The sequence below is a fragment of the Diabrotica virgifera genome, chromosome 1 (genome assembly GCF_917563875.1).
Source record: "Diabrotica virgifera virgifera chromosome 1, PGI_DIABVI_V3a".
Lineage (NCBI taxonomy): Eukaryota > Metazoa > Arthropoda > Insecta > Coleoptera > Chrysomelidae > Diabrotica > Diabrotica virgifera.
This window is the reverse complement of record NC_065443.1, coordinates 102,230,997-102,245,041: the sequence shown is the minus strand read 5'-3', so window position 1 is coordinate 102,245,041 and position 14,045 is coordinate 102,230,997. Positions and strand designations below refer to the sequence as shown.

Below are 14,045 nucleotides of genomic sequence, written 5' to 3'. Positions count from 1 at the left end.
TTCGAAGTGAAATATCCAAAAAATTAAGCACTTTTTGGGGAAAACCGATTATAACTTTTTTAAAGTGTTTAAAAAAAGCTTTATTTATGTTTTTATAAAAAGTTTCTAGCATTAAATTTAAGCAAATTATGCCCAAAATAAAGTTGGTCCCTTTTGTTTTTGCAAAAAAAATCGGGAAGACCACCCCCTAATTAGCAACTTAAATGAAATTAATCGTTACCGCTTCACAAATTATTTTACTTATGTTGTGTTTATATGATCTGTAAGTTTCATCGATTCAAAGTGCTTATTTTTGAAAAAATTTGGTATTAAAGTAAAAATTTTAAAAATTTTAATTTTGAAAAATATTCTTTTTTTCAATTTTTTTTTAAAAATTGTTAATACCAAAAATCTCGAAAAACAAAAAAAAAGTCAGCATTGCTTTTCTGAATATCATGTATTTTTTTTGTTTTTCTGTTAGACAAAAATTGATAAGATTTGGTGTTTCTAAATTTGCATACATTCGTGATCAGTGACTCGTTCAACCCCTTTTAACTACAGCCCTTTCAAAAATAAGTACTTTGAACCGATGAAACTTACAGAGCATATAAACAATACATACACGAGTCAAGAAACTTGTGAAGTCGTAACGATTAAGTTCATTTGAGATACTAATTAGGGGGTGATTTTCCCGATTTTTGACCAAAAAAAAGGGACTAACTTTATTTTGAGTGTAACTTGTTTACTTTTATTGCTAGAAATTTTTTTTATAAAACGAAAATGAAGCTTTTTTTAAACACTTTAAATAAGGTGTAATGAGTTTTCCCCGCAAGGTACTTCATTTTTGGTTTTTTCACGTTAAAGTATTCCATTTAGAATTTGACGAATATTAACCTATTTTTAATTAGTTATAACTCTGCTTCTACTAGGTATAGAGACGTGATATATACACCACTTTTTTAAATGTTTTACAGGCTATATTTTTGCTGAGAATGTTTTTTTGACAAAGTACTTACTATTTGAGTTATTTGCGAAAAATCGTCTAAAAGCGTGGTTATTTTGTTGAAAAAATGAACATATTCACTGGCAAATAACTCGAAAAGTATTGACTTAGTGAAAAAACTCTACAGAACAAAAGTTATTTAAAATTAGTCAGTTTATCCATTTCCGGACTTACTTTGGACTAATATTTTTTCACCCCCAAGAGGTGACGAAAACCACCCCCGGGGCAAAAGCACATATCGGCACAATATCACTTTTTTTCTTTGACTTGTTAGCTATGTGTATGCCAAATTTCATGTCAATGCAAGCGGTTCTTTTTTAGAGGTTTTGCAATATTTTACCGTTAAAGAACGTACTAAGGATGATCCTCTTTAAGTTTTTAACTTAAACTTCGAACTGACCATTTTAGATACAATACTTTTTTTGTTACTTCTCTTCAACTAAATGTGGTGTTTTCTAATAGAGCAGCAACAGAAGAGATTTGCCCAACAGAAACCTTTATGAAAAAACTCCAAAGATATTCGTCGTTTAAAAATTAATATATTTCTATTAATATCTTAATATAAATCAACCAAATTAAAAACTAACATTAATATAGAGCAATATTAACACTTATCAATTACAATTACAATGCAAATTTTACGAAAATTTAACACCAATCACTAATTTAACTAAAAAACTACAGTTTAAAAAAGTCGAATACTTATTTGCACACTTTTTGTACATTCTATTACGATTTATCAAGTTTTCACAATTCAATCACAAAGTTCACCATTTTTAACTTAAAATTATGTAGCACAATTATTAACTAATTGTTATTTAACCCATTCAGCAGTTCCGTATCACTTTGAAGATACTTTTAAGGTGCTTAAAATTAAAAAAACTGATATTTCTAGGGTTAGTCTATCTGTCTATAAGAAATTGAGCAGGCACTGTATTATAGAACAAGACAACGAAAACTAGTAATTTAAAAAAGCAATAAACGCTACTTAGTAATGAGCATCTCAGTATAATCAGCTAAATTCCAATAAAAATATGCATACCAACATGAAGCCAGCTAATTCCAGGAATAATAATGCTATTGGTCACTATTGGTCAGTATGTACACTAAAATAAGTATGCAAGAACATGACCACAGACAAAAATATACTTTCAACAATAGTATGAATCATTCTTAAACAAGAAAGAACTTACAAGGAAAACCAAATTAAGTATGTTTAAGACCAGTACTTATGTACGGCTGTGAATCATGGATAATAACAAGAAAACTAAAGAATAAGATACAAGCCCTAAAGATAAAATATTTACGAAGAGTTAAAGGAGTGACAATGAGAGACATAATTAAAAACACAGATATACAGACAGACTTTAAGACAAAATCAGTACTTGAGTATATTAAATAAAAACAACTAAGTTGGTGGGGAAACATGAAAATAATGAAAGGCAACATGCCGGTGAAGAAAATATGGGAAGCCAGGATACAAAAGAAAAGAAAAAGAGGAAGACCTAGAGAATATTGGGATACAGCAGTCGTGGAAATCATCCAAAGAAAGGGAAAAACATTAGCAGACGCAAGCAGATTAGCACAAAACAAAAAGCAATAGAACAAAAACTATAAATTTTAGAAAGTAATCCATTCTAGAACAAGACAAGGAAAACTAGTAATTTAAAAAAGCAATAAACACCACTTAGTAATTAGCTTTCCAGTATAATTACTTAGCTAGAATTCCAATAAAAATATGCATACCAACATGAAGCCAGCTAATTCCAGGAATAATAATGCTATTGGTCAGTACATACACTAAAATAAGTAAAAATGTAAGAACATGACCACAATCAAAAATATACTTGCAACAATAATATGATTCATTAGAGTTGATAAATAATATTATTACAGCATTCTAAATTAAGAGTGTGGTTCATTCAAAACATGAGTAATTTCTTCAGTACAATCAGAGTTCTGTTTTATTAGATAATAATTCTAAAAATGTATTGGGAAATTATGCTCATTATGAATGTTATCAGAAGTATAGTTTTACAGTAATTTTTTTAAACTTTAGTATCAGCAAATTGCAAAATATCTAAACTATATTCAAGAAAAGTTTTGTTCAATGGGATGTTTGTGATTTTTACTGTTGTAGTACTTGTGTACTAAACACGTGTGTAATACTTATAATTATTTATAAATGTTCTAATATATTTCTGTTTTTCAATGCAATGTAATATGATATCTAGTATTTAATAACAAAAAATCAAAACTGACTATCTATTATTAAAACACCAGCCATGAACAGATCCAGGTGTTTCTTGCTGTTATGATACTGCACTGCATATTCACCATAAGCAATGTCATTCTAGGTGTACTTCAATTCTGGGTGAATTTTATCTTTAATGAAAAAGTATTTAAAAACAATATTTCCCCTTTTCCATTTTCTTTGCTTTTGTTTTAATTTTTAACAGACCATATACATTATAATACTTAAGAACAGTGATTTCCAAATATGTCTATATCGACCCCTAGGGGTTGATAAGAACCTGCAAGGGGTCAAAGTAGGCGATAATAAAAATTGGGGGTCTATGGAATGAAAATGGAGGTCAATGGCAAGAAATTTAACTGCAAAAAACAGTATAATTGATATAACTTTGACATTTAAAAAAATTACAAAAATATAATATTATTAATTTAATAAGGTCGGTGTAAAACTGCTTTCACTTGATCTAGGAGCATTTTATATGCTTAAACTAACAGGGCATACTGCCGTCCTCAAATAAAACATGGTATGTGCAGCCAATGTAAAACTGAGAAATCGGCTCTCAAAGTTTTTCCTCAGGACTCTATATATGCACATACGGCCAATTTGGCACCAATTTGTTTATTTTGGTAGTAAATAAAATGATAGGGCTTTTCATAAATAAGGTCACAAGGAAACCAAATATAGCAAAAACTCGATTTTCAATTTTTTTGCAGATACTGCATTTTAATTGAGGACGGCAGCATAGACGTAGCAGTTTCACACAAATATTTTTTGGCCAGTTTCACCAAAGTAGGGTACACTCATTTTCCACAATTTAAGAGGATCTTCTTTTCTTTTAATGTTTTGCTCCTCTGCATATTGTTTTGCTTCACTAATGAAAATCGCCAAAGTTGACTGCCTCTTTGAGATTTTAGCAAAAATGCTCTTTCATATGCATCCTCCATTTTCCACAATTGAAAAGGGTTGTAAATCTTTTATTATCATATTCAACACTTTCTCATTTAGCATTTTTATCTGCGAATCATTTGCTTGACATACAGAAAAACTTGATATTTTTTTTGTTTGCATCGGACCTTTTCGAACAGTTGTTTTGTCAGCTTTAGTGGACAAATTACTACTACTATCTAAACTAGAAAGTCCAGCAGTTTCGAAACTGACTTTTAAAATATTTGAGATGACTGAGGCTGTTCAACAGCTTCCACATTCCACACTTGTTCTTTAAAAGCAGCAAAATGTTTTGCTCGCAAATGTTTTTGTAAATTACTGGTATTCCCACTGTTGTAAGATAAAACATTTAATATCATAATTAGCTTTATTATTATTTACTATAGTAAAATGTAACAATAATCCACTCTACTGTTTTTCCCTCACACATCTTAATCAAAAATTATTTTTCAAAGTGAATAGCAGGGGGTTGACCTAAAATTGAAAAACATGACAAGGGGTCTACGGGAGATAAAAATATGGGAATCTCTGCTTTAGAACCAGCCAGTCACGAGAACAGTTCCCAGATACAGTCAATTTTCTGTCAGAAAACACAAAACTTGCTAGACCAGGTAAATTTTATCTGATCTAGCTGGTAGAGACATTTAAGAGTTTCTAAAACTAGAAATTTCCAATGCAAGAGTCACCAACAAAATTGTTTTGATTGAAAAACTAATATATTATTGGAACCACAATGAAAAACGGAAGTAAACTGCCTTTAACTACATTCAAAGTATGGCAAGACAGATTCAAGCAGTAATCAAAGCTAAAGGGGGCTCAACAAAATATTTAAAAAATATGAACATGTAAAATGTTGTGTTTTGTCGCTTTTTATTGTTAAATATATTATATATTAAATATATAAATATATTAGTTAATGTCTTTACATTAAAAATTTAATCTAAAAAACTAAATTTTTAAACAAAAACTAGTGAAATAGTTGATTTTTATAAAAATTCATAGGTGGTCATAATAATTTGGCCAGGGCACAGTATAAAGAGGGACAGTAAAACCACTTCTCTGTCGGCACTTGATCTCAAGCAGTAATACCGGCAGTACGCAACTGATAATTCACCAGTGGTGGATGCAGATGTTTTCCCTGTTAAAACCTGTACGTTTCTATGCGACTAGCAATGCGAGAGTGGGACAAAAGCGACTAAGAACACTGCGGGGTCGCCATGCGCGACTACAGATTTTACTTCCAATTTTTCGGAGAGTGGTTCTACTGTCCCTCTTTATACTGTGGCCAGGGGCTGTATACCTATTATAAAAATAAAATGAATAAAAATCTAAGGATATGGGGCTGAATTAATATTTTAATAACTCATACAGAAGTAAAAACTTCAAATTGTATATTGGTATAAAATCGTTTTTAAAAAAACTTAATAAAATGTCATCCAAATGGATTTCAAAACGTTTTCGTTCAGACAGTCACAATTTTAACTTTTTGCTTTAATCTAACATGGAAATGCTTCATTCTAGGCACTGATGATGTTCTAACTTAGAACGAAAACGTTTTGCAATCCATTTGTATGACATTTTATTAAGTTTTTAAATAAAACGATTTTATACCAATATACAACTTGAAGTTTTTACTTCTGTATGAGGTTTTTAAACTATGGTATACGTATATAGCCAGCTACTGGGATCTTCCCATTGTTTTTAATATTTTAATAAGTGCAGCAATAATAAGTAAACAAATATTTAATTTGTTTATTAATTTTTCTATAGTGACCCATATTGCCTAATTAACATTTATTAGGTGCCAACACCCAAAATATATTAAAAATCAATGTTTATAAATTCAGGTAATTCCCAAAAAAAATAATCAATTTATAAAAATTTTTATTTCTGCAAAAAAATAGTTATTTACAGTATTCCTCATAATCATTTTTCAGTGCGTAACAAATAATAGGAAAAAGGGTAAGTCCGTGATAATACACATTTATGACATTTATTCTAACATGACATTTTAGTTAAATCTGACAGTTGTCACATTTTATTTTCAATTTGGAATAAAAACAAATCAAAAGTGTTTCTTGCATTTATAAAATGGTATTTTCTTTGATTTGTATAGTCTTATAAATTATACAGATTGTATTTGTAATATTATTATCTAATTAAAAAAAAATTATTTTTGAAGTTATACTTCTTTACCGGCGATAGAGGGTAAATTTTTATATGGGAAAACCTAGCGACTGGGCGCATGCGCATTATAACTTTGTTCTGATTGGATGTTCAAATGACATGTCAAAAATTATTCAATATGGTGGCTGTGGCACAGCTGTAGATAGATTATTTATGGTTGTTGCGTTTTAAAATTTGTGTGAAAAGAAACAACAAACAAAAGTTAGTTAATAGTTATACTGCCTTTTTAAATAGTTTTCATATACCTATATTTTTGGACTTTTGGACTATTTTGGACAAGGAAAACTCATTCTAATTTGGTAAGTACCTAGTTTTTATTATAATCATATTGTAATTATACATTTGGATTAGGTTGAAATACATACATTTATTTTCTCAAGAATGCGGATTTTAGAGAGAAATCCCAAATTAGGTTCGATTTTTATTTTTAAATTATGATTTTTTGGCGTGATTTAATTATCTAGTAGGTATGTAATGCTTTGATTTACATACTTTATTTGATTACCAACAAAAGTTCTACCAATCTTCATCTAATATATTGTTTTCTTACTGTTTTGTTATATTTTTATATTTTCTTCCACAAAATTTAAACTACATAATTTTCAAAACAATTGTCAAACAGTAAAACGTTCAGTTACCGTATTTTTCCACATGATAAATAATGTGCGATTGGACGAGTGAGTCTACGCTTCGATTACGAGTCAAAGCGGCACGAAATTCAAGGGTTCAATTTCCGATGCAAGTTTTATTTTTTTATGCATATTATGATTGTAAGTATATTTGTTATATAATTTTTTTTTTCAGCAAATGCGTATTTAAAATTTTTGCCAACAATTATTATCGTCCAGAAATCATTTTTTCTTTGTGGCATTTTTCAATGTGTTTGTGTGCGTTTTATTCTTTTATTTTTTTAAATTTTTGGTATAGTCTTAAAAATCACATAATATGTAGTAGAAGTATAACTTCTTACGTGCGTACAAAGTACACACACATTCTTGTTTTATTATGGCGCCATCTATCGACAACTAGAATAACTAGAATAAATGTTATAAAAATGTCACCGACGAAATGTAATCACCGACGTGCCTTTTTTTCTGTCACATACAATTTACTGCGTTAGAAAGAAATCGAAAAACTGTGACGCACTGAAAGATGATCATGAGAAATACTTTACCTGTTATTTTTATGCAAAAGAATGTAAAGATATTTAAAAGGCTGTTGACATTTTCACAAATTGACAGCTTGCTGTGAATCACCATGTAGAAAATCTTATGCCTGACCTACTTGCAATCAAAATGCAGTAAAAACTAAAGATATTTAAAAAATAATACTAAATTAAGTACCTTCCCTGACTTAAGAGATTATTTTATTAACATTAGAAAAATATGCAGAATTTTGGTACAAGCTGTAGAATACCTGTAACCCTGGGAATTCTCTAGTTTGGAAAACTTCAATCACTTCTTCCAAATAATAACTAGGCTCAATTTATCACTAACAATCTATATTTATTTAACTTTAATTTTGGTAAATAAATTAAATATCCTGGAACTGTATTAATAACATTAAGGTTGATCTGAACCCATCAAAAAAAAACTTTGAAGTTCAAAAATTTTGAAAAAATTTGAGAAAGTGTATGTGATTACTAGAAGTATTTTGACAAATTTTGAGCAAACTTCATGTTTTCGGTTTCGAAAAAACTCAAAAATACTCTTTTTTTCCAAGTATAAAGCGGGAAAACCAAACATACAATTTTGTTAATTTTCTTACAGCATAAAGATATAATCCTAAGAAATACTTATGAATTTTTTGGAAATTTTTGATCTTACAGTTTTGCCACAATAGGAAAAAATAATATGTTTTGGCTTATAATAAAGCTACCGGTAAGAAATCGGACAAAATTTTAATAACAACATATATAAAACTGTAAGAGTGGAAAATATTTGCAATAAAATGTTGAATATTTTTTCCTAAACATATGAAAAATCTCGTTAAACAAGAATTATATCTTGAATTGCCGCTGTGAATGTGTGCCGCCATGAAGTGACTCCATCTACAACATCGGTAATATTTATATTCGATAGATAGCAGTACCTTCTGCTAGAATCACGTCAAACATAACTTTATCCTAGCAGCGTTGCCATATCAATTACTTTGTACAACAAAATGTTTTATTGTATTATAGTTAGTAGGTAATATAATATAGATATAAGCATCAACGTGACCTTCTGAAATTAATTTAACTACTTTTCTTGAAATATTGTCAGTCCCCTTGGCCGTATTAGATTTTGATATATTTAGGGCCGGTACTTTCTGTCTCGATTAAACCCGAGTTGGCTTTTTAATGTTTTTAAGTAACGTATAAAGTTGTCTTTTTTATTTGTATTTTTTCATGTATCTCCGAAGCTTTGTATTTGACTATGAATTGGAGCATAAATAGTCTTCTTTTGTCAAATAGTTTTTCTAATAACTACCATCCATGGTGTTTCTCTGTTGTCGCACTTATGTTTATTAAAAATTATAATTGAAATCATTATATTATCTTTAAAGTTTTCATTGTTCATTACTTTTTGCATTTGTTTTTGAAGTCTACTTCAAATGTTATTGTTCTGGTTTAAGGTTATAAGATTATTTGTAAATACAGCTAGATTTGGTTTTATCTATATGAAAACAATAAACAGCGAGGACATACCTTATCAAAAAAAGATGTTATCCATAAATTTATAGTTCTTTATTATGGAAACTTCACACACATTCACAGTGGAACTGGAATACCAATCACAAATCTGTTGGCCTTCATTGGGGCCACAAAATTAGAGTTTAAGGAAAAAACAAGGCATGGTACAAAGGCCCTATGACCAAGTGCCAGAGACTAACGACTCTCACCTGATTTAAGAAGAAGAAGAATAAAGCTAATACAGTGAACTCTCTCTATAACGAACAAGGATATTATGAGGTTTTGCTTATAACGACGAGGTATGCTAGATGTCCCATGAAATTCCTATTGAACTATAAAACCTCTATAACGAGGCATATTTGGTTATAACGAGGAAAAATGAAATCGAATGTTTCTTTACCTGCTTTTAGCGAAGTAATGGCTGTAAATAAATACCCCAACTACTTGTGTATAAAAATGCCCAACATATGTGTTATTATCGAGGCCAGTGATGTAATAAACTCCACCGCCTGCAATAAACTTCTTTTTGTTTATCTATCGACCGATATTGAATATATACTGTAGGAAATTTACAATTTACGATGGTAAAATTACGATGTACAAAGTCTCATTGTTCAAGTCGACCATCTACACCTAATAAACTACGTAAGAGGCATCAAAACATTTCAATATTATTGTTGTCTGATATAACGAGATCCGCTTATAATGAGGTAATTCGTCTGCCATTTCAATTCTCGTTATAGAGGGGGTCTACTGTATATTAAACGAAGACCTGAAGAAAAGTATTTACCTGAATGTGTTATTAAAACTGTAAAACGTTTAACAAAAATGTTGGTGTAGTCTACCATTAACGATAATAGACACGTCAGACTTCAAATTGTTAAGGGGATAATATGACAAGATCAAAACAGATCAATTTTGTGGAATAGACTGATACCTCAAGTTCATGAATGGTTTACCTAATGATGAATGTATATTTATGCAAGAATTAAAAAAATTTCTGGTTGAGAATGATATTCCTCTATTGGACTAGCTGGGAAATTCTCTGACCTTCCTACGAAAAATTTCCAATGAAAGAGTCACCAACAATATTGTTTTGAAAAACTAATATATTATTGGAACCACAACAAATAATTGGAGGAATTTGCCTTTAACTACATTCAAAGTATGCCAAGACAGATACAAGTGATAATCAAAGCTAAAGGGGGCTCAACAAAACATTAAAAAAATATAAATGTGTAATATTGTGTTCTGTTTTATAGTTTTTTATTATTAAGTATATTATAATTATTATATTTTACAATAAAAACGTGAATTTAAAAAACTAAATTCTAGGTGGTTATAATAATTTGGCCAGGGGCTGTATATTATAAATAATATAAAATGCATAAAAATCTAAGGATATGGGGCTGAATTAATATTTTTATAAGTGCAGCAGTAAACAAACATTTAAATTGTTTATTAATTTTTCCATAGTGACCCATATTCCCTAATTGACATTTATTAGGTGCCAACACCCAAATATATTCAAAATCAATGTTTAGAAATTCAGGTAGTCCCCCAAAAAAATAATCAATTTCTAAAAATTGTTATTTCTCCGAAAAAAAAAATAGTTATTTACCTGTTATTTTTATGGAAAAGAATGTAAAGTTATTTAAAAGGCTGTTGACATTTTCACGAATTGACAGCTTGCAGTGAATCACCATGTAGAAAATCTTATGCCTGACCTACTTGCAATCAAAATGCAGTAAAAACTGAAGATATTTAAAAAATAATACTAAATTAAGTACCTTCCCTGACTTAAGAATTAATTTTATTAACATTAGAAAAATATGCAAAATTTTGGTACAAGCTGTAGAATACCTGTAACCATCAATTAACAGGAATTCTCTAGTTTGGAAAACTTCAATCATTTCTTCCAAATAATAACTAGGTCCAATTTATCATTAACAATCTATATTTAATTTAACTTTAATTGAACTAAAGGAATTAAATATCCTGGAACTATATTAGTAACATTAATAGTCTACTTCAAATGTTATTGTTTTGATTTAAGAAGAAGAAGAATAAAGCTAATACAGTGAACTATCTCTATAACGAACAAGGATATTATGAGGTTTTGCTTATAACGACGAGGTATGCTAGATGTCCCATGAAATTCCTATTGAACTATAAAACCTCTATAACGAGGCATATTTGGTTATAACGAGGAAAAATGAAATCGAATGTTTTCTTTACCTGCTTTTAGCGAAGTAATGGCTGTAAATAAATACCCCAACTACTTGTGTATAAAAATGCCCAACATATGTGTTATTATCGAGGCCAGTGATGTAATAAACTCCACCGCCTGCAATAAACTTCTTTTTGTTTATCTATCGACCGATATGGAATATATACTGTAGGAAATTTACAATTTACGATGGTGAAATTACGATGTACAAAGTCTCATTGTTCAAGTCGACCATCTACACCTAATAAACTACGTAAGAGGCATCAAAACATTTCAATATTATTGTTGTCTGATATAACGAGATCCGCTTATAATGAGGTAATTCGTCTTCCATTTCAATTCTCGTTATAGAGGGGGTCTACTGTATATTAAACGAAGACCTGAAGAAAAGTATTTACCTGAATGTGTTATTAAAACTGTAAAACGTTTAACAAAAATGTTGGTGTAGTCTACCATTAACGATAATAGACACGTCAGACTTCAAATTGTTAAGGGGATAATATGACAAGATCAAAACAGATCAATTTTGTGGAATAGACTGATACCTCAAGTTCATGAATGGTTTACCTAATGATGAATGTATATTTATGCAAGAATTAAAAAAATTTCTGGTTGAGAATGATATTCCTCTATTGGACTAGCTGGGAAATTCTCTGACCTTCCTACGAAAAATTTCCAATGAAAGAGTCACCAACAATATTGTTTTGAAAAACTAATATATTATTGGAACCACAACAAATAATTGGAGGAATTTGCCTTTAACTACATTCAAAGTATGCCAAGACAGATACAAGTGATAATCAAAGCTAAAGGGGGCTCAACAAAACATTAAAAAAATATAAATGTGTAATATTGTGTTCTGTTTTATAGTTTTTTATTATTAAGTATATTATAATTATTATATTTTACAATAAAAACGTGAATTTAAAAAACTAAATTCTAGGTGGTTATAATAATTTGGCCAGGGGCTGTATATTATAAATAATATAAAATGCATAAAAATCTAAGGATATGGGGCTGAATTAATATTTTTATAAGTGCAGCAGTAAACAAACATTTAAATTGTTTATTAATTTTTCCATAGTGACCCATATTCCCTAATTGACATTTATTAGGTGCCAACACCCAAATATATTCAAAATCAATGTTTAGAAATTCAGGTAGTCCCCCAAAAAAATAATCAATTTCTAAAAATTGTTATTTCTCCGAAAAAAAAAATAGTTATTTACCTGTTATTTTTATGGAAAAGAATGTAAAGTTATTTAAAAGGCTGTTGACATTTTCACGAATTGACAGCTTGCAGTGAATCACCATGTAGAAAATCTTATGCCTGACCTACTTGCAATCAAAATGCAGTAAAAACTGAAGATATTTAAAAAATAATACTAAATTAAGTACCTTCCCTGACTTAAGAATTAATTTTATTAACATTAGAAAAATATGCAAAATTTTGGTACAAGCTGTAGAATACCTGTAACCATCAATTAACGGGAATTCTCTAGTTTGGAAAACTTCAATCATTTCTTCCAAATAATAACTAGGTCCAATTTATCATTAACAATCTATATTTAATTTAACTTTAATTGAACTAAAGGAATTAAATATCCTGGAACTATATTAGTAACATTAATAGTCTACTTCAAATGTTATTGTTTTGGTTTAAGGTTATAAGATAATTTGTAAATACCGCTAGATTTGGTTTTATCTATACGAAAACAATAAACAGCGAGGACATACCTTATCAAAAAAAGATGTTATCCATAAATTTATCGTTCTTTATTATGGAAACGGCACACACATTCACAGCGAACTGGGATGGGCCACAAACCATAAACAACAGAAAGAAACGACAAACGAACAACGGAGCACACCAAAGAACACTATTCAATCGAAAGCGATTGTAGCGACACTGTCAAATAAGATTCAGAAGCTGATGTTTTATCTAATAATACTCTTAATAAAAATGTAACTAATTAGTTTGATTGGGAAATTAGTTTCTATAATAATAAAATCCTGTTTTCATTATCGATAATTTTAGTTAAAAATTTTTGTTTATATTGGATCTACTTTTCCATCACATAGACACAGCGTACGAATATATGCAAAATTGTAGTAAACTGTGAAAATTACGTCACTTATATTTATAAAGACATGATCGTGTCACACCCAAGAGATGGTTTTCATGTATTTGTTTAAATTTTTGTTATCGATCCTTTACCAAGGGCGCCCATATAAAAATTTTTAGGGGGGGGCCAAACGTGAAGATGTTGCACATTACATTTTGTATATTTCGGATGACAATATATACAGTAGACTCTCTCTATAACGAACACGGATATAACGAGGTTTCGCTTATAACGAGGTACATTAGGTGTCCCATGAAATCCCTATTGAACTATAACGCTCTATAACGAGGCATATTTGGTTATAACGAGAAAAAATTTAAATCGAAGAATACTTGTCTTTACCTGTTTTGAGCGTTGTAATGGTCATAAATAAATAAATGCCTTAACTACCTGTACATAGAAATGCCCAACGTCTGTCTTATTATCGAGGCCAGTGCTATAATAAACTCGGCCACCTGTAATAAACATCTGCCTGTTTGTCGACCGATATTGAATACTATAGGAAATTTACAATCTATGGCGGCGAAGTCTCATTGTTCACTGTTCAGGTTGACCATCGACACATAATAAACTACGTAAGAGGCATCAAAAAATTTCATTATTATTATTGTTTTGATATAACGAGATCCGCTTATAACGAGATAATT

The 14,045-nt window shown here is 29.7% G+C and overlaps 1 protein-coding gene across 4 annotated transcripts in view; it reads right to left on the bottom strand.

Moving 5' to 3' along the window:
* The window catches only part of LOC114333203 (protein 4.1 homolog), a 138,960-nt gene extending 125,783 nt beyond the window's left edge, over positions 1-13,177 (bottom strand). For 3 of the 4 annotated variants that reach the window (XM_050657862.1, XM_028283054.2, XM_050657883.1), the window contains exon 1: positions 13,010-13,177. The gene's annotated coding sequence lies outside the window, so the exon portion shown is untranslated. Of the gene's footprint in view, positions 1-9,057; positions 9,125-13,009 lie in introns of those variants that run through there. The other variant, XM_050657870.1, reaches the window with a different exon arrangement.
* Positions 13,178-14,045: the final 868 nt, after the last annotated feature.